The following is a 22,764-nucleotide window of genomic DNA, read 5'->3' as shown; positions in this document are numbered from 1 at the left end:
TCCCGTATGACTAATATCTTACATTCATAGGATACATTTGTCACCATTAATGAACCAATATTGATTCCACCTTATGATTTTTTTTATGATTTCTGGAAAGTATATTTTATTTACTTTTATAAAAATTAAGTATTCACAAGGGGCTTACTGCTTTTCTTCATGGATACAATGTTTAAGTTATAGTCCAAATCATTTAAATACAGCCACTACATAGGTGCTGGGTGTTTTAAAATAAATACGTTTGTCTATTTCTTAACTGCCCCTCAAGTTAGAAATTGTAATTACATGAGTCTCAAAGGCTAGTTCTTTGTGTTTTATTAGTTATTTTTGTTGATCTCCATCACAGATGGAATGGAGTTTTTTCACTGGTATTTCCTCAGAACTAAACCCATTATACAGAATTCAGAGCAGTGAAAATAAATACGTCAGAGTAGGTAACAATAAAAAGGAGTGGGAGGGAGCTGGGAACCAACCAGTAGGACCAGCTCAGTTCTCAACTGGTGTTGGCTTTCAGGGAAGGTTGGCTCATGACAACCTGCACAACACAGCCCTTTGGGATCTTCAGCTCTTCCAACTTCATTTTGTGGGTGGGAGGCCTGCCCAAAAGGAGCCACCCCTGACTCCTCGGGCCCACCCCCTCTGCTGCGCAGAGCCGCCCCCCGTGGTATACTGAGTCTGTGCTGCAGCCCACAAGTCTGACATCTTCGCCAGTGGAAAGGCACAGGCGGAGCTGACGCTCGTGTCCAGAATTAGGAGGTGGCTCAGCAACATCCAGTCTCTCTGTAGTTCTTTCCCTCTGTCACGTTGATGGGTGGTGCCAGGCGATAGGCTGGAAGCTGGTACCCGTTTCCCAGCTCATCACAGCACTCTGAGTGCACCAGCGGTAACGCTCTGCTTGCACCATCAATGATTGCTTGTGCCATTTCATGATCAGCGCTCTCAAAAGCATGTGCTGCAGCCTTCGAGGCATCCCAAACCTCTATACGGCCTTCTAAAGCTGGTGCAGTATCCCAAAATTCATCCCTCTTGCTACACAGTTGCCCATCTGCCATGGGATAATCACTTTTCCACTTGGGTTTCTCGTTTTTCAAAGGCTGGCTGCACCTTGGTATGGCTCGGTTGGGCGCCGTCCCCTGACTGAGGGGTTGCCAGTTCGATTCCCAGGTATATGGCTGCAAGCTTGATTCCCTGTGGGGGGCCTGCAGGGGGCAGCTGATCGATGTTTTGCTCTCACATTGATGTTTCTCTCTCCCTCTCCTTCTTCCTTCTTGTCTCTCTAAAATTCCATTTAAAAAAGGCTGATTTCAACCCAAAGCAAATTGTTACAGGGTGGGGATCAGCCCAGAGTGGGTCTCTCTCAGGCCAGCCTGTAGTGTGTGGGGCTTTTACTTTGTGCAGGAAAGATTTCACACCACCAGTCCAGGTGATTGAGGGAGGACATTTATTAAAGCTGGGAAAGTAAACCAAGGAAGGGCTTCGGACAGGAGCAGCAGCAGGAGAGCGCCTAGGTGGTCACGCTCCGCTTCGGCTCCCTAGAAACGTTACATGAAAGAAGTGAGCCACGGCGGGGCTGCTGTCAGCTCACCGGAAAGTCAGAGAAAAGGAGCCCTTGGAGACAGGATCAGGGGTTAAGCCTGGGATGAGCTGCTGCTGCCCAACACTCCCCTGGTCGCAAGTCTCACGGGGACCCTCAGGCTTGAGGAGGAAGTAAACACTTCATGCCCAAGAAGGGGCATGGGTGTGCTCTAGAGCAAGCCCACGCCGGGTCTTTGTCTTAAGGGTTTTTATCTTCTCTGGGTGAGAATCTTAGGGAAGGGTTCGGGTAGAATATTCATTAGCTTCCCAGGCGTGTTTTTAATATGCTGCTGCATCCAAATGAACGTATAGGATTATTCTTTGGTCTGCTTTACTGTTTGACTTTTATCTTGGGTCTATGTGGCTTTAACGGGCTGTTTGTTATTTGTTCCCCTGACTTCATCCGTCCTCGGGTTTGGCCGGCACAAATGGCACTAACTGGGTCTCTGTTCTCGATTTTCCCAGCGAGCGCGATTTAAGCTGTGTCTTCTCTGGCTACGGAGGAGGGTATAAATCATCTGCTCTCAAGTGTCCTTCTGGGAAGATACCGTCTCTCGATTCACGGGCTGGCTGTACGTTGGTCAAATAGTTTGGCCTTGTTTAATTATCCTGCCTCAGTTTCCTCATTCCGCTTGCCCAGGAATTTTCCCAGCTTATTACGACCCTGCTTCAAAATGCCCAAGTGGACATTGTGTGACTCCAAATGGGATTCCCTGAGGATGACATTGTCACTTCTATAGGACGCCCACTGGAAATGAATAGCCGGAACTGAGTCACCTGCTCCCTCCACAGGTATGTGAGGGGTAGGGCTTCTGTCCTTCAGGTGCCCCAAATGCCTCCCCATCACTGTCGAGAACTGTACCTCGAAGACTTCTGTGTCCATGAGGCAAGGCTGCCCAGTAGGGAAGCAGTCACACCTTACATTTAGTTGTCACACCTCCTTAGATGTCTCTGGGCTGTGACGGTTTCTCAGACTCCCCTTGTTTTGATGGCCCCCAGAGTTTGGAGGAAAGCTGGCCAGGTGATTTGTAAGGCGCCCTCAATTGGGGTGTCTGTCATTTTTCTCTCGATTAGACTGAGGCTGTGGGTTTGGCGGATGAAGACCCCAGGGGACTCACGGCACCGTATCAAGGGCACATGCCGTCGCCGTGACTTACCACTGTTGCTGTTGACCTTGGTCACCTGAATGAGGGGCTGTCTGTCCTGTTTCTCCACTGTCCAGTTGCTCTTCCTCCTTCCCTTTTCCAGACTGTGCTCTTTGGCTCATGTATTTTTTTTAAAAAAAGTTTCTTCTTTCTTTTTAAAACCATTGCCTGCCCCTCCCCTTCGGCTAAGACGCAGTAAAGGCCAGGGCATCCTAGTTGTGTGGGGTGAGAACAGAGTGGAAACTTGCAGCCCAGCGATTTTCGAAGTTTGGAGCAGAAGACAATTACTTGGGGTTCCTGCCTCTTCCTGCCTCTCCAATTATCCAAGTAAAACTCCATCAGTGTCATTAAAGGGACCCTAGGAAGGAGAGCCCAGGAGAGGGCAGCCAGAGAACAGTGAGAAGGGCCAAGGGAGGACGTGACCTTGCCCTGTAAGCAGCACCAGGGTGCAAGGCCCCTGCGAGCGGGGCACTGCGTCTGTGTCCCATGCCTGGCCTGCAGGAGATGCTCGAGAGATGGCTGAGTGAGCGAGCAGCCTGCTGCTCCTCTCTGCCCATGCCAGCCAGCTGATAACTGGCAGTGAGATCCCACCGAGTAAGTCATATCATGTCTCCCAGCTGCTGAGATGTCTCTTCAGTGACTTCCCACTGCCTCAGGGGGCCCCTGCAGCCTCCCCCGCCCTGGGCCTGGCCATCTCTCAGCACCCATGACGATCCCCTACTCGGAGCCTTCGCACTGGCCCTTCCATCCACCTGGAAAAGTGTCCCCACTTTCTCCACTCCTTCACTCTTCAGGCCTCAGCTCAAATCCTACCTCCCAGAGACCCTTCTGCTCCCTCTCCTCCCCCCTTCAGAGGCTCAGGTGAAGATGTGGAGGCAGAGAGGGGTGAAGTCCTTTGAAGACAGAGCAGGGTTTAAGGTCAGTGTGGGGAAAGCCAACCTGGTCACAGGCCAGGAAGACCCATGGATGAGCCCTGAGGTTCAGGAGGGGTGAGGGTGGGGGCGGGGGGGTGGAGGGTTTATGCCCCATCCAAAGTCCTCCCCCCACCCCCACGCCGCTTAAATTTTGCGGTTGATTCCTGTGACTGCCTCTTGCCACCCTCAGTAACCCCGGGGCGGGCAGCCTCCTTCGGGGTGTTTGTGAGCATCTGCTCTGTGGTGAGTTACATCCTGGTTTTGTTGAAAGTGTCGCTATGAGGTCAACCTACCGTTTCTCACAGCGATAAAGCTCTGTGTTTCTGCTTTTGCGGTGTACAGGTCTTTCTTCTTCTAGACCATAAAAGGCGTCAAAATCTCCTCGTTGCTAAGTTCTGCGCACATGCTCAGTTGGAAGCGCCTTTTGGGCTTAGCTGAGTGAGACCCTGCGGTGCAGCTGCGAGCTCACCTGTGTCACCCACTTGTCAAAGGATTGCCTTATATGGCGAAAAGCAGCCGCCCTCTGCAAAGCAGAAGCGCAGCCCTGGGCTTACAGGGCAAGTCCTTAGTTTTGAAACCGGCTTTGCAAGGATCTTTGCAGAAGGCCTGGCCTCAGAGCTGAGCAACAGCCAGCTTCCTATCTTTCAGGAAGGGACAGTGTAGCTACAGCAACCAGGAGTGAGGGGCCAAAGATACACAGGGGATGTCATCCTACTTCCTGGCCAGCAGCTAAAATGAGAAGAGATACTCGAGCATGTGTTGCTTGGGGAAGACCAGCACACAGAGGCAGTGGGTATTATGACAGGAAGGGTTTCAAATATGGCAGCACTCGTAAGTGCTGACTACTCATTTAACACTTCACAACAACTGGGCAGAATAAGAACGATTTTTAGTCCCACTTTACAGATAAAGATAACTGAGGCTCAGAAGAGGCAGTGACCTAACTAAGGTAAGTAACTTTACCAGAAGCCAGAACAGGCCTCCAGGAACCCACCTCCAGGAATGCTGTGCGGGAGGGAAGAGCTACAGGCAACAGCTGTGCCGTCCACGGCAGCAGCCACGGGCCACGCGTGGCTACCAAGCGCTCAGACTGGTCCAGACTAAGACCTGCACATCAGAGCTCAGAGACTCGGTTTTTAACTTTTTTTTTTTTAGTTGAAAAATTATTTTTAGTTGTAAACTATCTTGAAAATGTTAAAATTCCTTTTTAAATCATTATAGGTTCACGAGAAGTTGCAGGGATAGCCCACAGAGGGCCCAGGCACCTGCACGCAGTTTTGCCCTATGGCGACATCCTACCCAATTATCAGACAGCATCAAAACCAGGAAACTGACATGGGCATGTGTGTAAATGATTCGGTGTCTCTTTATCACGTGTGTAGATTTGTGTGACCACCACCGCAATCAAGGCACAGAACTAGTCCCTCACCATGAGATCTCCCTCCTGCACGGCCCCGTAATTTTAAAACAGAGATGACCTGTTGAAACAATATCTTGGCCATATTGGGTTAAGCAAAATGTATCCTCGAGATTAACACATTCCTTTCCACTTTAAAACGTGGCTACTAGAGCATTTAGAATCATGCATGGGGCTCGCATCCTGTTTCCAGCACTGACTTAGAAGTTCAGACCCAGCTCAACCTCTTGGCACAGGTCACCCAACCCCCCTGAGCCTGGATCCTCTGGAATAGGCCAGGCCTTCAGGGTAAGTATCCAACTGTTGATTCATTCAGTGCATTTACTGAGTGCCTGCTGTGTGCTGGGCATTATGCTAAGGGCTAGAGACGCAGAAGCAAAGATTGCAGGTCAGAAACCTAAACTGCCCTCAGCTCCCCAGAGGAGGTAAACCCGGCAGGGGCGCCCCAGAATCCCACCCCTTCCTGGTAACCTCCCAGAACTCACTCGGAGGCAAACGGAAATGCTGGTGGCAGAAAAATAAAAACTCGGTGCTGACACACAGGAAGTGCTGGTGCCCACAGGTATCGTTCCCACTTGGAGAGCTCAGGAGTGGGCCCTGAAACCAACGCCCAGGCATTCCCCACCCCCATCTGTCCATCTGTCTTCCCATCCATCCCAGAGGTCTTTAGCCCCCACTACACCTCGGAGTCACCTGGAAAGCTTTTTTTTAATGAAAAATTTCTAACATGAGGAAAAGCAGACTAGTAAGACTAAACCTCTCACCCCCACCACCTAGATTTAAAAATCATTAGCATTTCGCCGTATTTCCTACTGTTCATGGGAATATTTGAAAGAACGTGGTAGTCATCCAGGCATTTCAGCCTCAGTGTGTCCGTCTGCATCTCATTGTAAAATATGACACTTTCTTACCCAACCACAAATGCCATGATCACACCTAACAGAATTTATAATTCCTGACTATAATCTGATCCAGTCTAGACTCTAGTTAGAAATGCTGAGTGTCAGGCCCTGCCCGGACCTAATGCATCAGAATCTGTGTCTTATTAAGGCCCCAAGTAATTATTATGTACATTACAGTTTGAAAAGCAAACTTTATACACAATTTGGTGTTTGTTGAAGTGTGTCCCCCAGAATTCACAGGTTGAAGTTCTAACCCCACGACCTCAGAATGTGTTCTCATTTGCAAATAGGGTCTTTGCAGATAATTAATTCACATGAGATTGTACTGGGTTAGGGTAGCCCTGAATCCAATATGACTGGTGTCCTTATTTAAAAACATTGGACACAGAAAGACAGAGAGAAGAGGGCCATCTACAAGCCAAGGAGGGTGGCCTGGAACATACTCTTCCCTCACTCACGACCCTCCGGGGGAGCCAACCCTGCTGAGAGCCGCCTTGATTTGGGCTCCTGGCCTCCCACGTGAGACAATACATTTTTTGTTTAAGCCACACAGTTTGAGGTACTTGGCTAAGGCAGCCACAGGACACTCACGAACAGCCTGTACTCGAAGTTCACCCACGGTGTTTTTAAAATGACCTACAGCTGAGCCCACACTGAAAGGTTCTGACTTAACTGGTCTGGGATGGGGCTCGGGCGTGGGTGCTCTTAACGCTCCCGAGGGATCCCAGCTGCAGCGAGGCTGGACTCCCCGCTCTGTTTCCCATTCATCTTAACTTAGCAGGCCCACGAAGCCCCACCTGCTGCCTGGTGCCATGTGGGGAAGGGCTAGCAATTTATCTGGGGAAAGAAATACCCAGCAGCAGGGTTGGAACCCTCTAAACTATGGTCCTCAGTATGGGGTCCTGGGCCAGCAGGTCAGCATCCCCTTGGAGAGTGTGAGGAAATGTAAGTCTTCACACCCCAGGCAGACCTCCAGAGTCAGATTGGGGTGAGACCCAGCAAGCTGTGTTTTAAGGAGCCTTCTTAGCAATTCAAGTTTGAGAAGCAGAGCTTAAAAGGAGTGTGACCCCCAACCAAGCTCCACGTGCATTCTAACAGCCTCCATCTGAACCAGCCAGGAATGTAAAGAGCGACCAGCCCTCTTTACAGCTGAGGTGCCAAGGAGGAAAATCCCGCATCGATAGCCGCGCTGGGATTTCCTTCCTGGGCCTCCTAACTAGCATCTCCACCTAGCTATGGTCCCAGACAGTCACTTGGTTAATTAACTTGTTTGTCGAAACATTAACACACGAGCACAATAACCAGTTCAAACAGTCCAAGAAAGTCTGTAATAAAAAGGAAATCTCCTTTCCACCCTGGTTCCTAGTCCTGCTCCCCAGAGGCAGCCACCGCCAGAGCTTCTTGGGGATTTTCCCAGAAACTCCGTATCCACGTCACTCCATAGCCCTAACACCCCAGGAGCCCCTCTGCCGTCTCACAGCCTGTTTCCTCCACTTAACAATATATCATGATGCCTGGCCGGGCGTGGCTCAGCGGTTGAGTGTCGACCTAGGATCCAGGAGATGGGGGTTCGATTCCCGGTCAGGGCACATGCCTAGGTTGTGGGCTCGATCAATGACTCTCTCATCATTGATGTTTCTGTCTCTCCCTCTCCCTCCCTCTCTCTGAAATCAATAAAGATATATTTTAAAAAAAACACACACTATATCACGGAGCTCGCACAAGCCTCTATTTTCATAACCTGCCACTGCTGAGACTACATAACTGAGCCAGGCCCCTACAGATGAGCGTTTTGGTTGCTTCCATCCTGCGCTTTTATGCACAACGCTGCATTTAACGTCGCGTACATGTGTGTTTATAGCAACGGCCGAAGGCTGAGGTTTCCAGATTTGTGGATTTCACAAACTACTTAAGACATCAAGGGGCTGAAACAAGGCTGCCTGCTTATGTTACCAACTGAGGACATTTTTTTTTTTTTTTAAAAAGGTAACACATTTAGCATCATCCCTGTTTCATAAAGTAAAATCATCTTAACACCTAAGTCTTACAAAAACAGGGTTTTTAAAAGGCAAATGGAATGCATTGTTTTGTAGAAAGCTGGCGTTTGTCAGTTACTACAGACCTGTGATGGCTTCATCGAGGACTGGTTTTCAACAGGACCTTCCAGGGAAGAGGGAAGCCGGGGTCACATACACGCGCTCACCCCCCACATCCCCCGGGGCGGATTTTGTAAGGGCCTCCACCAGGTTTCCCCATTCTGTTTTTAATGATGGGCCCTGTTGTCCCAGGTGTCTCTAATGTAGAGCGAGCCTTCCATTCTTGGTCACGTAGGGCCACCGAGTTGCTCATTGCTCCAAGGCGGTAATTTCAAGCATGTGCATAATGAGATTAACGAGGCAAGTGGGCAGCTGTTTCCTTTTCAAAGCAATCCATTAGCAGGTGCTCAGCGTATCTTAGTTCTATTAAGTGCCAATTGCTCTGTAATTCGATGGCTCAGGTGATCCCATTATCCAGGTGTCCAGGTGTTAAAATGGCTGGAAAACAGAATGGCGCCTGCTTGCCGTTGCTCCTGCCCCACCTCCCCAAGGTGCCTGGTCTTTCATCTCTAATGCGGATTCGGATTCGCAGATGGCCCCTGCAGGTGACTCAATCCATGTCAGGGATGATTCCTCTGAGGGAAACAGGGTCATGTCCGGGGAGCCAGGACCCGCATTTTCACGTGACTTGAAGACGCATTAAAGCTTGAGAAGCACTGGCCTTAAACAGAACTCTGCCGGGACCCAGTTGGGAGAAGGGGGGAGTTAGTCACTGTGAATTCGGGGCAGTGTGTTATCAGCCAGCCAGCAGTGGATCTGACTGTGAGCATCTGTTTATAGGACATTAAGATTCTTTGTCTCTCTGGGCCTCAGTTTTCCCATCTGCAAAATGGGGGTAAGAACAGAAGCTGCCTCCCAGGAGTTGTTCTGATGATTAAATACACTAATGAACATAAGGTTTACTATAACAGGGTGGGGCACAGAAGAGGTCCTTTAAAAATGTGGATGCTTTTTTCCCTTGCCCCAATAAGAAAGAGACTCAGACTCCCTCAGGGGCCACTGTCTTCCCAGGCCTGACTACCCCAGACCCCCAAATCCTGTGGTTGTGAGGCTGTCCTGGGGAGACGATTAAACACAGAGTACAGGCCTCTGCCCCAGAGAGGCTGATTCTGTAGGTCAGGAAAGGTGTACCCATCCAGTGAAGCTGACACACACCGTCCAAGGCACACACACGTACAGAGACACAGTCCCTGGCCTCGCTGCTCAGAGGACCATTAGCACCATCTGGGAGCCAGGTAGAGATGCAGGATCTCAGGCCCGCCCTAGACTGTGGACTCAGGATCTTGAGATCCTTAATTACATCTATTTCCAAATAAATTCACCTGCACAGGTACCAGGACTGAGGCCTTGGACATACCTTTTAGGGGCCACTTTTTAGCCCACCACAGGTCTCCTTTGTGGCTCACAGCTTTGAGCATTTGAGTCTCCTCTCTCATCTGGGAGGAAGAGATTCCAGTCCCCTGTTAGCTGGTGGCGGAGGCTGCCTTCATTGCTGAGACAGGTGCCGACAGCCTCAATTACAGCACCACGGTGGCTGTTCCCCCTCACCTGGAGACTGAGGGCCGGAGAGGGGCAGCTAGCTGGCTATAGACCAGCACCACGCCCAGGGGTGGGGATGTGCCCTGCCTGTCAGCCTGCAAATTTCACGGAATAAACTGGGCCACCAACACCCAGGAGAGGCCACCAGGAATGATCTGGCCCCAAATAAAAGTATATTCATCGGACATGCTTTTTTTAAAATATGTTTTTATTGATTTTAGAGAGGGAGAGAGAGAGAAATATCAATCGGCTGCCTCCTGCATGCCCCCTACTAAGGACAGAACTCACAACCCCGGCATGTGCCCTGACTGGGAATCAAACCGGTGACTTCTTGGTTCATATCTCGACACTCAACCACTAACCAACACCAGCCAGGCTGGACGGTGCTTTTTAAAACACAGAACACTGAATACTAAAGGATCTCGGTTTGATAAGATGCCCTGCATGTGAGTATTCCAAGGCCTCAGAGTTCATGCTGGAGGTCACCTGAGCTGGGACACATGCTCGGACACACACCCGGACTGACAGGCTGTCTGTTAGATCCAGTAGCTAGCTGAGTGAAAGAGCAAACTGCCCGTTGCTCTTAGGCTAGACCAGCAGCTCTCAGCCGGGTTGCATGTTGGACTCTCAAGGGGAACTGACGCCCAGGCTGCTCCCAGAAACAACTGAGTCAGAAGCTCTGAGAGGCGGAGCCCGGGCATCCGGGTTCCAGTGCACAGCAGCACTGAGAGCCACGGGCGTGGAACCAAAGCTGTTGCCATCCTGGCTGAGGCTTTGGGGGCAGTCACGGGGCCTGTGGTTTCCGGGGCACCTTGAAGAACCTGCAGGAAGAGGCAGTGGCCCATGTGGCAACCTGTTGAAAATTGCTCTTCTGCCTCCACCCCACTGCCCTCATCCTGGGACACCCTCCCCACCTTCTAACTGTGGCTACTGGAACAAACTTTTGCCTCCAGAACCAACCCTCTTTGGGGCTACCCTGTGCTCTCAGGCTGGTGGTGGCCATGGGGACACACACTACTCAGATATCCCTCCAAGGGAGAACCTGGCAGCATCTCTGCTCCCAGCCAGTGCGGAGCAGGGCAGGGCTGCCATTCTGGCCCATGTCAGGGCTTCTCCACAGGGACATCTTCTCCCTGGGGCTCCCCAGCAGTCTGGCCGAGACTTCCTCCTTGCTGCCCTGCAGGCTAAGGACTTTCCCTCCAACCCTCCTTCCTTTCGCTTCTCGTTTCTCGGGTGTCAGAGAAGGTTCTTCCCGGGTCCATCCATACCCTGTGCGTCTCTTGCACGTCTAATTCCAACCGGTGTCTGTTTCCTGTGGGACCTGAACTGGCAGAGTTCAACTTGGCTTCTAGCTCAGGACTCATCAGGTGGGTGTGTCTCCACACGCAGGAGCAGGATCCAAGAAACACTGGTGGCCACAACACGACGTGTGTCCTCTGTGCTCAGACCTCTCCCCAAAGTCCCACCGCAAGCAGCCACTGACTCAGTCTTTCTCTGCCTGACTCCCTTGCTCTCTCCTCTCTCTCACCTTCCCTGCCCCGGAAGGTCTGTTCTCTTTCCTGCATCTTTTCACTGTGCCCTTTCTCATACAAATGTAACCCATTTCCCTGATCAGATCTCTAAAGGTCTGAGAGCAGGCCCTCAATCAATCCTCCGTCCATCAGGAAGAGTGGAGAAGGGCATGCCTGCTTCGTGTTAATCTCTCTCCCTGTCCCATGGACTCAAACTTAATGATTACAATACCTTCTCTTTTCTGCATCACTAGTAAGCATCCTTATGTGTATTTAAAAATGAAAGTCCTGCCCTAGCCGGGTCTGCTCAGTGGTTAGAGAGTCAGCACTCAGACTGAAGGGCACACACCTCGGTTGCAAGCTTGATCCCCAGCCCTGGTCGAGGCGCATGCAGGAAGCAACCAATCGACGTGTCTCTCTCACATCAGTGTTTCTCTCTCTCTCTCCCTTCCACTCACTCTGAAAAGCAATGGAAAAAAATATCCGTGGGCAAGGGTTAAAAAAAAAAAAAGGAAGTCCAGGGAATTGCTGACCATTTGCCCAGGAAACCTAAGGAAGGCACCTCTTGACCACTGGGTGGTTCCCAGACCACCCTTTCAGGGGCTGTCTTAGAGGTGCCCATTCCATGGTTGGCCCTGGTCCCTGTTACCCCCTCTCCTGAGCCCGTCCTTGGAAATGAGGCAACAGCGGGTGCAGCCCCCGCCCCAGCCCTGTATGCACGGGAGCCCTGGGCCCCCGGAGGAGGGTCTCTCCTCCCCTGTTCTCCCCTAGGTCCTTCCTCGCCTCCCGGCCACCGCCCCGGCCCTCGGCTCTGCTTCCATCTTTTGTTCAGCAGCGCAGCCAAGCTGAGAGTTAGCAGATTCGGGGCGAATCCCCCTGAGAAAGCACAATCCAGCCTCCACCAGCCCAGCCAGTCCAACACCCAGACCTTCCCGAACCTCGGGAAAGTCGTGGGACGTCCCAGGCGGGGACCAGTGGCCCGAGTTCCAGCACAGCTGCGGTGAAGGCCATGGGCTTGGAGAACCCCTGGAATACTGTTTTCTCTGTCAGGTGTTCTTTCAATACAACGGCCAACCCCGCTGTGCAGATGACACACAATTGCAGCCCCTCGGCAGCCACTAGGTGGGACACCGGGAAGAAAGCAACTGCGACTTCTGAGACTGTGCTTTTCATGGCTCCCAGGGCTTTCCAAGGGGTGGCCTGTGCCCAGCTCAGAGAAACATGATTGCTTCTGTTGTTTCATTTGTCTGTGTGAATCTTAGGTAACTGGTTATAAAGAAGAGATTCTAGGGTCCAGCCATTGCTTTAGAGCCAGTATTTTTTTTTATTTTTATTTTTTGAATGTTTAGGAATTTTGTGGGGAAGGATGACACCTGATTTCACACATGTAAGAACTGGTGCTCAGAAAGAGCTAGTAATTTGTGCAAAGTCACACGGCTGGAAAGGGCAAGGCGGAGCCTGGAGCTTGGGTCTCCTAGTTCTAAGCAGAGCAGGTGACTTATCTGGCCACCCAGGAACTGATTCAAAGAATCTTCCAACCAAGGTCTGTTCTTTGGGCAAATATGGTTTGTTGCTATTTTAAAATACGATAATACCAAGCACACAAGTTGCATCCACTCTGGGCCAGGCACTGATCTGATCCCTTTGCCAGCATGATTCATAAGCATATCCACAGTTCTACGAGGCAACTTCAGGCGTTATCCAAGTACTACATCTGAGGAAACTGAGGCACAGAAAGGTTAATTGACTTGCTTGGAACCACACAGGGATGTCTGAGCTGGGATTTACAGTTGGGCTTTTGCTTCTGGAATTGATATGCTTAATCACTGCCCTCTGCTACAGAGAAGAGAAAGGAAACAGAAAGAAAGAAGTGAGTTTGGCTCATGAACAGGATCAAAACTCACTGGATGTAAGGGCAAAAATCCCCTTGGCCTATAACATCAAAAAGCTGGTTGGGATGCACTCATCACCAACTGGAGACAGCAGAGCCTCTGGGTAAAGAAGGAGAGAGGGGAAGGAGCCAAGCTCTGCAGATCCACTAGCTCTGTGACCTGGGCTATGTCTTTAACCTGCCTCAGTTTGCCCATCTCTAAAATGGGGATAGTAAGACCTACCTCACAATGTGGGTGTTAAATGAGTTAAGTTCTTAGAACAGGGCCTGGCTCTTCTTAAGTGCTAACAAAGATTAACTTGTATTATATCTGTTTTCTGCTCAGTTTGATGCTCCACCAAACCACCACCGCTGCTCACCTTGGAGTGAGTTTGCGAGATAATGCAGCCCCAGATCTGAGCTTCCCAAGCCGACTTAGTGACATCCATCTGTGGTCCACAGGGGCTTATGATTATGACTGATTTTTTAAAAAGTCATAAAGGAGTCGCAACTGTGTCTGTAGGTAATTTCTCTCATTTCAACACCAAAGCCCTGGATGTGAACTCCCTCAAAGAGAAAACTAGTGTCAGCTCCTCCATATGTTGACACAATGAATTTTGAGGTTTAGGAGCTGGAGACTGAAGGGGCCTATGGAGAGCCTATTTCATTTATTCATTCAATAAACGTTTCTTGGAGCACCTACTATATGCCAGGCACTATGCTAAGCACTGGGAAACAGTGAGCATAGTTACTGACACCAGAACATTTTAAATGGCCACAAACCATCAAACCATGTACCACACACATAATCACTTAATCGCAAGTACTGTGAAGGAAAATACAACAGGACCAGGAGACGGCTTCTGTGCACATTGTATTTGTGTTAATAAAACTATAAAATCCTGTCCAAAAAAACTCCCTCCACGTATCTGTCACCTCTTTATTCACACACTCTATTCTACGGCTGTATGTCCTCCCACCTGAATTGCTTCAGTGATGTTCTAATATGAGCTCCTCCTTCATTCTCTTTGCCTCAAATCCATGCTACCCACCCGTCCAATTTACCTTCCTGTCCTATGACAATCAGGATGTCATCCGGCCACTGAGAAACCTTTAGTAGCATGGGAGAAGGAGCACAGGTTTTGGAGTCAGGCAGACCTGGGTTTCCTCCCTGAACCTCAATTTCCTCATCTGTGAAATGGGCACATTAAGACTTGCCTACTTTGTTGTCATTCAAAGTGTACTCGTGGACCAGCAGCATCAGCGTGGCCTGAGAGTCTGCTAGAAAAGCAGATTCTCAGCCCCCAGCCTCAGACCTGCTGAATCAGAGCCCACATTTTAATAAGAACCCCTTTTCCACCCGACCTGCTGCCCTTTGGGGTCCTAGGCTGCATTCCCAGCAGCCACAGCTGCTCCTGCTCTCATTCATTCGCTCCTCCATACACGACTTCCACAGGCCGGGAGAGGCGTGGAAGTGTGACTGCGGCCCCTCCACCCCACCAGTTCTGGAAACTCTGGATGAACACGCCCTCCAAGCAGACAGGCCGGAGCCTGAACAAAGAAACACAAAATGTCACCAACTTGCAAATTTATGGGCAATCTGGCCGCTGGATTTGCATATTTGGCAAAGTGTCCTTTTGTCCGGTCTGCTTGCTGAAATCACCCCATTCGGATCCTCTCATTCATGATGGTAACCAAGACAATCACTGGGACAGCGAATGTGACACACGCAGTGACCTTTCTGAAAAGAATGGCCAGTCACAGCCGTCTCAGCATTACTGAGAGGAATTCCCCAGCAGTGGCTGTGGACCTTGGTACCATTTCGGGAAGCACCTTCCTCAGCTGCTCAAAATCTTGTCTCTATATTTGGGGGTTCTAGTGTTTGTCTCATGCACTCACAGCTCCCTTCCAGAGGGGAGGCCTTTCTCCAGGACACCCAGCCATTTCCTGCCTGCAGCCAGGGGAGAGGCTGGGGTGGGCTCCAACAATCGCATCATCGTGGGGAGGGATGTTGGGGCCAAGGGCCAGGAGCAGGAAGGAAGCCACACAGCCGAGCAGCTGCTGGAAGCTGTCACTGCGGATGCTGCCCAGAGGACGTGATCTTATTACTGAAATAACACCACAGCTTCAGGTTCATATGTGACAAGATTATAAAGCACGTTTATTTGTTCCTTATGAAAGTAATAAAACTACCCTAAGAAACAGAAAGCAAGAAATCACTCACACACACATTGCATTGGGGTCCCCACCCCCACAATCAGAGATTCACGAAAAAGAGTCGTTTTCTGCATATCTTTGTATGCATGACTAAGGTTGATTTCAGCAGCAGTCAGAGCGTACAGAGCCTGTTCATAAGGGGAAACCCACAGGTGAAGTATTATCCACTGAATGTCACATCCCCTCCCAGGTCACATGCTGAAGCCCTGCCCCACACTGTGATGGCATCTGGACTTGGGGCCTTTAGCTGAGGTCAGGAGGGCAGGGCTCCCTCCCACGATGAGATTCGTGTCTTTATGAGAAGAGACTACAGCTCCCCCCCTCTCCTCCATGTGAGGACACGGGGAGAAGGTGGCCGTGTACACGCCAGGAAGCAAACCTGCTGGCACCCTGATCTTGTACTTCCAGCCTCCGGAACGGTGGGAAATAAACGTCTGTTGCCCAATCCTCTCAGTCTATGGTATTTCCTTCTAGCAGCCCAGCTGACTGGGACGTGGAGTCCAGAGGAGTCCATGCACAGGTGTCCTGTGCTCTCTCTCCCGTGAGGGGTGACCCAGAGCACACGCTGCCCACGGCAACATGCGAGCAGCATCGCTGCCCGTTGGACACTCAGCGTCTAGGGTTTTCCTGGGCCTGGTCACATAGGCACCCTCTGCCTGGTAGGAACCAAAATCCCAGATTCCCATAAGGAAAACAGGTGTGCAACATAAACCATACTGTTCGTGCAAACAGATTTGTTACAATAATAAAACATCCTTTTTAGTTAGGGGATGCAGGGAACAGATCGTTCAAGTGTCCAGTTCCCAGATGCCAGCCAAGGGCCAGCCTTATAAGCGGCCTTTCTAAGGAGAGCCTCTCGGGCCTGCCAGGTTAACTCTTTTCTGCACCCACACTCACAACCATAACCCCACCCCTGCTAGCACTTCCGTGGATCGCCCTCCTTTCAACCCAGTCAAGGTTCTGCAATGCATGGCCTAGGAACACACGGAAAATAATAACAATAACAATAATTCGCATCATTACCTGCTGGGTAGCTTTTTATTAACCTCACAGCAACCTTGTGGGATAGGAAATATTATTCCCATGTTACAGCTGAGAAAAACTGAGGCTCAGAGAGGTTAGGTGACTTACCAAGGTCACACAGCCCTTAAGTGGAGATGCTCTGATTCCCATCCAGACCTGTCCTCCACCTCGCCTGATCTCCTAACCATTACACTCAGGGCAGGCATCAGGCCTTCCTCGTGTAGCAGGATTCACGGGGCCATACATCAGGGAAATGCAGCAGACACAGTGAAACTGGATGTGAAAGATCTCTCATGATCTCCTTGACATTTAACTCGGTGGATTCCAGATTATTACAAGACGGTTCTCAACAGAAATTTATTGATGCCTGGGCAGGACTGATGACAACGAAGGGGGTGACCTGTCACGGGGATGTAGGCTTGGTCAGTCCTGGTCAGTCCAATTCCCCAACCCCCTCACACCCCCTCAGGCCCAGCACGGTGCCTGGAATGCGAGGTGCTTTCCAGGCGGCAGAGACAAGCCAGCTACTGGAGCCTCTGTTATGGACACTGCCAACCTCTCCAGCCCCTTGGAGCCCCAACAGCTATACTGCCACACACAGATGGGCTTGAAGCATTCCTTCTTTTGCTAACCCGAGGTTTTCTAAAGCGTCGGATGGGAATATTTGAACTCACAATGAGAATGAGAACAGTACTCAGTTAATTGCACAGTTATGTAATTAAACATAACACTAGACACCAAAGGGCAGATGTGCAGATATCCTAATAAGAGGTGCCAGTGATGAGTGCCAGCCCCCCCTCTGTTCTGCTGCTGAGCCCCTTAGCTCTATTGGGCGGAAAGAAAGTTCTCTCTCTTTGCTCTGATCTGGTCCCGACTCCCTTTCTTCATTGTCGTGTGTTTGTGTTTGGCCCCTTTGGGGTCCTCGGGCCCCACAGTTCTACCCTGGAGCATTCCTCCCTGGACCCCACTCCATCTGCACTTGCCCAGCACCATGGCCTTCAAAGGAGTTCGCTCCCGGCTCCCGGCTCCCGGCTCCCGGCTCCCACTCCACCCCACCCCAGGGCTCTCTGCTAGAATCCTGCTCTAGCAATGCCTCTTCTCTCCCTTTATTTAGTCATCCTGGACTTTTTCTGTCCTCTGAATTTTCCTGGCCTGTAGCCGCCCCCTTGGATGCAGTTCTAGGAAAATTTTTGAAATACCTTTCCTTTGAGTGGAAAGAACACCTTCCCAATCGGTCTGTCTTGCTCAAGGTTCTTTGGCTGCAGGACCCACAAGCCTAGAGCCAGCTCCACGGGTGCACAACCTGTACAGTGGCAAGGGTCTCCGGCTTGGGAGGGGTCCCCACTTGGTCTCAGGCTCTGCCGTCACCACCTTGAAATTCTTAAAAATGTTTGAACAAGGGGCCCCATGGTCTCCCTTTGCACTAAGTCCCAAACATTATGCAGCTGGTCCTGCATAAAGAATGTGGTTAGGTACCACAGGGCCAGAGGCTGGGCCTGGAAAACCAGAAGGAGCTCAGGAGGCCTTGCTCTCTCCCTCCCTCCCTCTCCCTCCCTCTCTCTTTCTCTCTCTCCCTCTCTCTCCCTCTCTCTCCCTCCCCCCTCTCTCCCCGCCTCCCTGCCTTATTCTCTCTCTGAGTGAGACAACATGATGCCAGCCCCACCCAAGATTTAGTCTCCTCTGTTCCAGAATCAGTCCCAATGACAGTTTCACAGGACAGACACACTGAGTGGCCCAGCTTGGGTCAGGCGTCCAGCCCTGGTGCAATCGGTTCTGGCTGAGGCGACATGATCCCTCCGTACCTACACGGCTTCCATGGAGAAGCAGAAAACAGAGTCAGCAGTTGGCAAAAAACAAGTCTGCCCTGAAACTTCCTGTGAAACACATTCACCAACGCCCCCGCCCCCTCGGCTGTCGGCTGCAGGAGCCCGGAATGTGCTGCCAGGAGCTTCCCTTCTGAGAAGGAGCCCTCCAAACGGATTTGGTGATTGATAAGTTGACCTCCGACCTTCAGTCCCTTTCCAACTGAGCTACTGATCTGAGGAAAATCCTATCTGCTCTCATCATTTTCTTTCCCTTCCTGTTTAAAATCAACCCAAGCAAACAAATAAACAAATAAAACTTCACAAAGACGCTGGGCGGTGAACAATGCAGATATCTGTGAAAATGGCCAGTCCGGAAAGAAGTTTCACTCACACACACACACACGCACACACGCACACGCACACACACATGGATGCACGCACATGTGCATGCACACACATGTGCACACACACGTGCACAGTAGAATGTGTGTTTTCTAAGATGCTGTAAGCAAGCTATAGGTCTTTGGCCCCCCAAAGCCTGACCCTTAGTAACTCAATGCAAAGCATTCTCTGGGGTGCAGAGTTGTGTGCAGGACAGATAGCGGCCTCCCCAAAGGAAGCCGATTAGACTCTGGGAAATAAATCTTCTCCGTTTCCTTCCTCTCTGGGGTGATTAGGAGGAAAGTGCTCCCTTGGTCCTTGCGGGGAACAAAGGCCCTGTGTCTGGTGGGCACCCCCACCTGACCTCATGCATTATGAAACACGACCTCATGATCATTTCCTAAAGCTTGCCACACTCTGAAATGGCCACTGCTCACCCTTGCCATACACTGCAGGAGCCCCCTTGGCCCCTTCAGGCTGCTGTGCCCCCACTTGCCCCTTCACCAGCCCCAGGAGACTGCCAACCCCCCCAGCCCTAAATGCCAGCCAGGCCTTCTGCTGATGCCGCCCTGACTGATGCCTTGGGCTGCGGGGTCCCTTCTCCCGGAGGCTCCTCACTTCCCCTTGATGATCTTACCCTTCCTGTCTGAGGGAGGCCCAGTACCTAAAGGGGAGTGAGCACGGGCTTTGGGGGCAGACATGGCAGCCTTCAAATCTGCCCGATGCCCACTTCCCAGCTACCACGCAGGAGGGTTATTTCCTCTGTTTCCTTGTCTGCCAAAGGGGGGTGATGACAATAATGCTGATATCATAGGGATGCTGAAATGTTAAGTGTGATCACACGTATGAAGTGCTTGGCAGAGAACTTCTACTAGATGTCTTTAGTAGTTCTACTCACAAGAGCCCCACAGTGGAAACTACCCAGATGCCCATCCACAGTGGAATGGTTAAATAAGGTGGTCTATCTCTATAACGGAAACCACATGGGAGAAAGCATGACTTGCAGCTACACATGACAGCAGAGCTGGCTGTCACAAAAGTGACACTAAATAGCAGAAGCCAGGCACAACCGGTCATATGGAGTGTGGTTCATGCATAAAAGCAGGACCCTGAATCTATGCTGCTAGAAGTCAGGATGATGGTTACCACTAGGGGACACTCATAGGGGGCACAAGGTGAGGCTGGGGGGCCGGTAATGTCGGGTTCCTTGGTCTGAAGTCTGATCCCATGGTTGTGCTGGGTGAGTGAGCATTTGTTGAGCTGAACGCCTGCAATGTGTACACTTCTCAATAGAAAGTAAAATTTTACAATCACCTATCTCAGGGGCTCACTGTGGGGATGATCAGGAGGTTAAGGAACTGACTCAGGACCCTCCCCCAGTGTAGCCCCCAAGTCCTCTCTCCTTACACTAGATGTGATTTTGTGACACTCAGAACATCTCTCAGGGTACAACAATGGTGAGAGAGAACCAGCAGGTTCAATGCCATGAAATGACTCAGCATCCTCTTGATTATATATATGGTCCCTGTTCAAGTTCAGCTAACATTGGATGAGCACCTACTGTGTGCCAGGTATTAGGGACACAAGGATAAGAATATCTCTGCCCTCAAAGAGCTCTGGTGACAGAGAAAACCCCGGTGGCTCAGGATCAGGTAGGCCTCAATGGGAAATGGGCATACTGATAGGCCAAGATCAGGGGTCCTGTCCCTCAACTCCTCAGAGTTTCTGATCTGCGGTATGGAAAGAGTCACACGAGAGCGAAGTTTCAGTGTTATACTGCTCATCGTAGCATTGTTTAAAATAGTGTAAATATTGAAAACAACTTATGTTCCCAACAATGGAAGACTGGTCCAAAGAGTGATGGAAACGGCAAACGAGGGAAAACTGGGCAGCCACTGGAAATAGTGCTGGAGAAAACTTTTGAAGAGTCACAGGGACCGTGAACGAGCAGAGATCATCCTACGTGCAAGCCAAGGAGTCAGCCAGCATGTTCCAAGGCCTCTGGCAGAAGATACAACTCTCCTGGGTCAGAGACAAAGCACTTGACTACTCACAGCACAGCAGGCAGTGTGAGCTGTAAGTTAGCATCTGTTGCCCTCCCCCCAGGTCCCAGGGGGCAGCGTGAATGTCACACGCAGAGCATGTTCCTCCCCACTGAGGAACACTGAGCCTGGGGAACCCAAATCTCTTCTGCTGGGCAGGCAGCCTGCCTGACCTTTGTCCTGGCGGGAGGCTCTATTACATGAGGCAGAAAACTAACTCGCCCTTTGCTCAGACGGAGACACGTCTAACCACCAAGGGTGTTCCTTGTTATACAAACATCCTTAAAAGATAGTCAGTGCTTTTGCTTGTAAAACACACAGAAACCTGAGACCCACGGAGGACTGTCCCATCAATAACTTAGAGAGACATGTTGGGGTCACTGAGAAACAGGTTACAAAACAGTCCCTATGTCATACTCTTGAGTGAGGTTATACACATATGCATATTGCATAAGCACTAATACAAGACTGGGGAAATGCACCCACAAATGTTCACGAAGGGTGCCTCTGAGGATTCTAAAGTTTCTGTAATGAACAAGTATTACTTTTATAGGGAGAAAAATAAACATAAACATAGTTATCGCTTTAGCTAAGAATGAATAGCTAGACCTTGCGATTTGTTTGCAAAATGCCAAGCCCTGTTCTAAACACATTACCTCTGTCCCCTCATTTAATCCTCACAGCAGCCTATGAGGCAGGTGCTGTTTATTATGCCCACTTTCCAGATAAAGCCAGCTGAGGCCTGGAGAGGTCGCAGGGGGAGGGAATCTGTACAGCTGGGCTCTGAGCTCAAGTGGCGTGGCTACGGACGTCACGCTCCTAGAAGTCCTTTCTGCCCTGGCTGGTTTGGCTCAGGGGTTAGAGCGTCACTATTTTGAAGGGTCTTGGGTTCCATCCCAGTTAAGGGCACATAAATCAGTTGCAGGCTCAATCCACACATGCCAGCGATGTGTCTCTCATATCGATGTTTCTCTCTCTCTCTCTCCCTCCCTTCCACTCTCTCTGAAAAGCAATGGAAAAAATATCCTCAGGTGAGGGTTAAAACAACAACAAAAACCACTTTCTCATGCACCTCAAATAAAGCCTTATTATCACAAAAGAAAAACCATACTTACCAGCAGTTGTGTGTTTTTTTTATTTATAGATGTAATAATAAATCTAAAAACAGACAGGAATTGTCTTCTCTCCACCCAGAAAATTAAACAAATCGAAAACCGATCATAGTTGGATAGGAAGATGGTGTAATAACATGTAAGTGCTTATGATTAAGTCAGAAGGCAAAATATATAATTTAGACAGAGCAATATTGCAAATGTGTAACAAAAATACATATGTACGCAGGAAGAGAGCACTGACACCACGTGCAAAGATGCTGCTATATTCGCTTGAAGGGGCTGAACTGGTGATTTGTTTTCTTTTCTCCATTTCCTGAATTTTCTATAACATGATTATAGTTCTTTTATAATGAAAAGGTTATAAAAATGTAAGACCACAAAACACAGATGAAGCTAATTGTGGGCTGCGAGGGCTAATAGAGAATGTAAGCCCAGTCCAGACCAAAGGTTGACAGTGCCACCAGCGGGCCTAATCCGCCTGCCAACTGTTTTCCTTGGTTGAATGCTTGTTTAAACAAATACTGATTATTTTCTGTCGCTATAAAAAATAGGAAGATTTCAGATAAAATTTATCTTCCTCCAAATGCTTGCCTTCTTTTGACCCAGCAATTCCCCTCCTGGGATAGATGCGATAGAAATGTGTTCATGCAGCCCTGGCCAGTGTGGCTCAGTGGTTAGAGAATCATCCTCCTCATGGAAGGGTCGAGGGTTCCAGTCCCGGGCAGGGCACATACCCAGGATGCAGGTTCGATCCCCGGTTGGGGCTTGTGCGTGAGGCAACTGATCAATGAATCTCTCTCTCTCTCTCTCTCCCCTTCTCCCTTCCTCTCTCTCTGGAATCAATGGGAAAAAAATGTCCTTGGGTAAGGATTTAAAAAAATAAAAAGAAATGTGTTCACGTATACACCAAAAGACATGTTCTATCTAGAATGTTCATAGCAGCTTTATTCATAATAGCCCCCACCAGAGACCACCGAAATGCCCATCACTGTGAGTGACTAAATACATTGTGATGCACTCAACACCATGAAATTCTGTACAGAAGTTGAGAGTGAATGAGTTACAACTGGTCCCCAAATTGTAAAATTGGAATTTGGAGAGAAAGGAGCCAGGCACAAAAGAACACCCTGTAAACCCTGCAGGCAAAGCGTTAATACAAACCAGTGAAGCGGATGTCCAGTGTTAGAGGTCGGACAGTGGTCGCCTCGGGGG

At 50.0% G+C, this 22,764-nt stretch overlaps 1 pseudogene; it reads right to left on the bottom strand.

The window, feature by feature from the left end:
• Positions 1–486: 486 nt before the first annotated feature.
• LOC107525396 (ubiquitin domain-containing protein 2 pseudogene) lies at positions 487–5,979 on the bottom strand (annotated as a pseudogene).
• Positions 5,980–22,764: the final 16,785 nt, after the last annotated feature.

This window comes from Miniopterus natalensis, chromosome 18 (assembly GCF_054644295.1).
Source record: "Miniopterus natalensis isolate mMinNat1 chromosome 18, mMinNat1.hap1, whole genome shotgun sequence".
Classification (NCBI taxonomy): domain Eukaryota; kingdom Metazoa; phylum Chordata; class Mammalia; order Chiroptera; family Miniopteridae; genus Miniopterus; species Miniopterus natalensis.
This window is presented reverse-complemented; position numbering and strand designations above follow the sequence as displayed.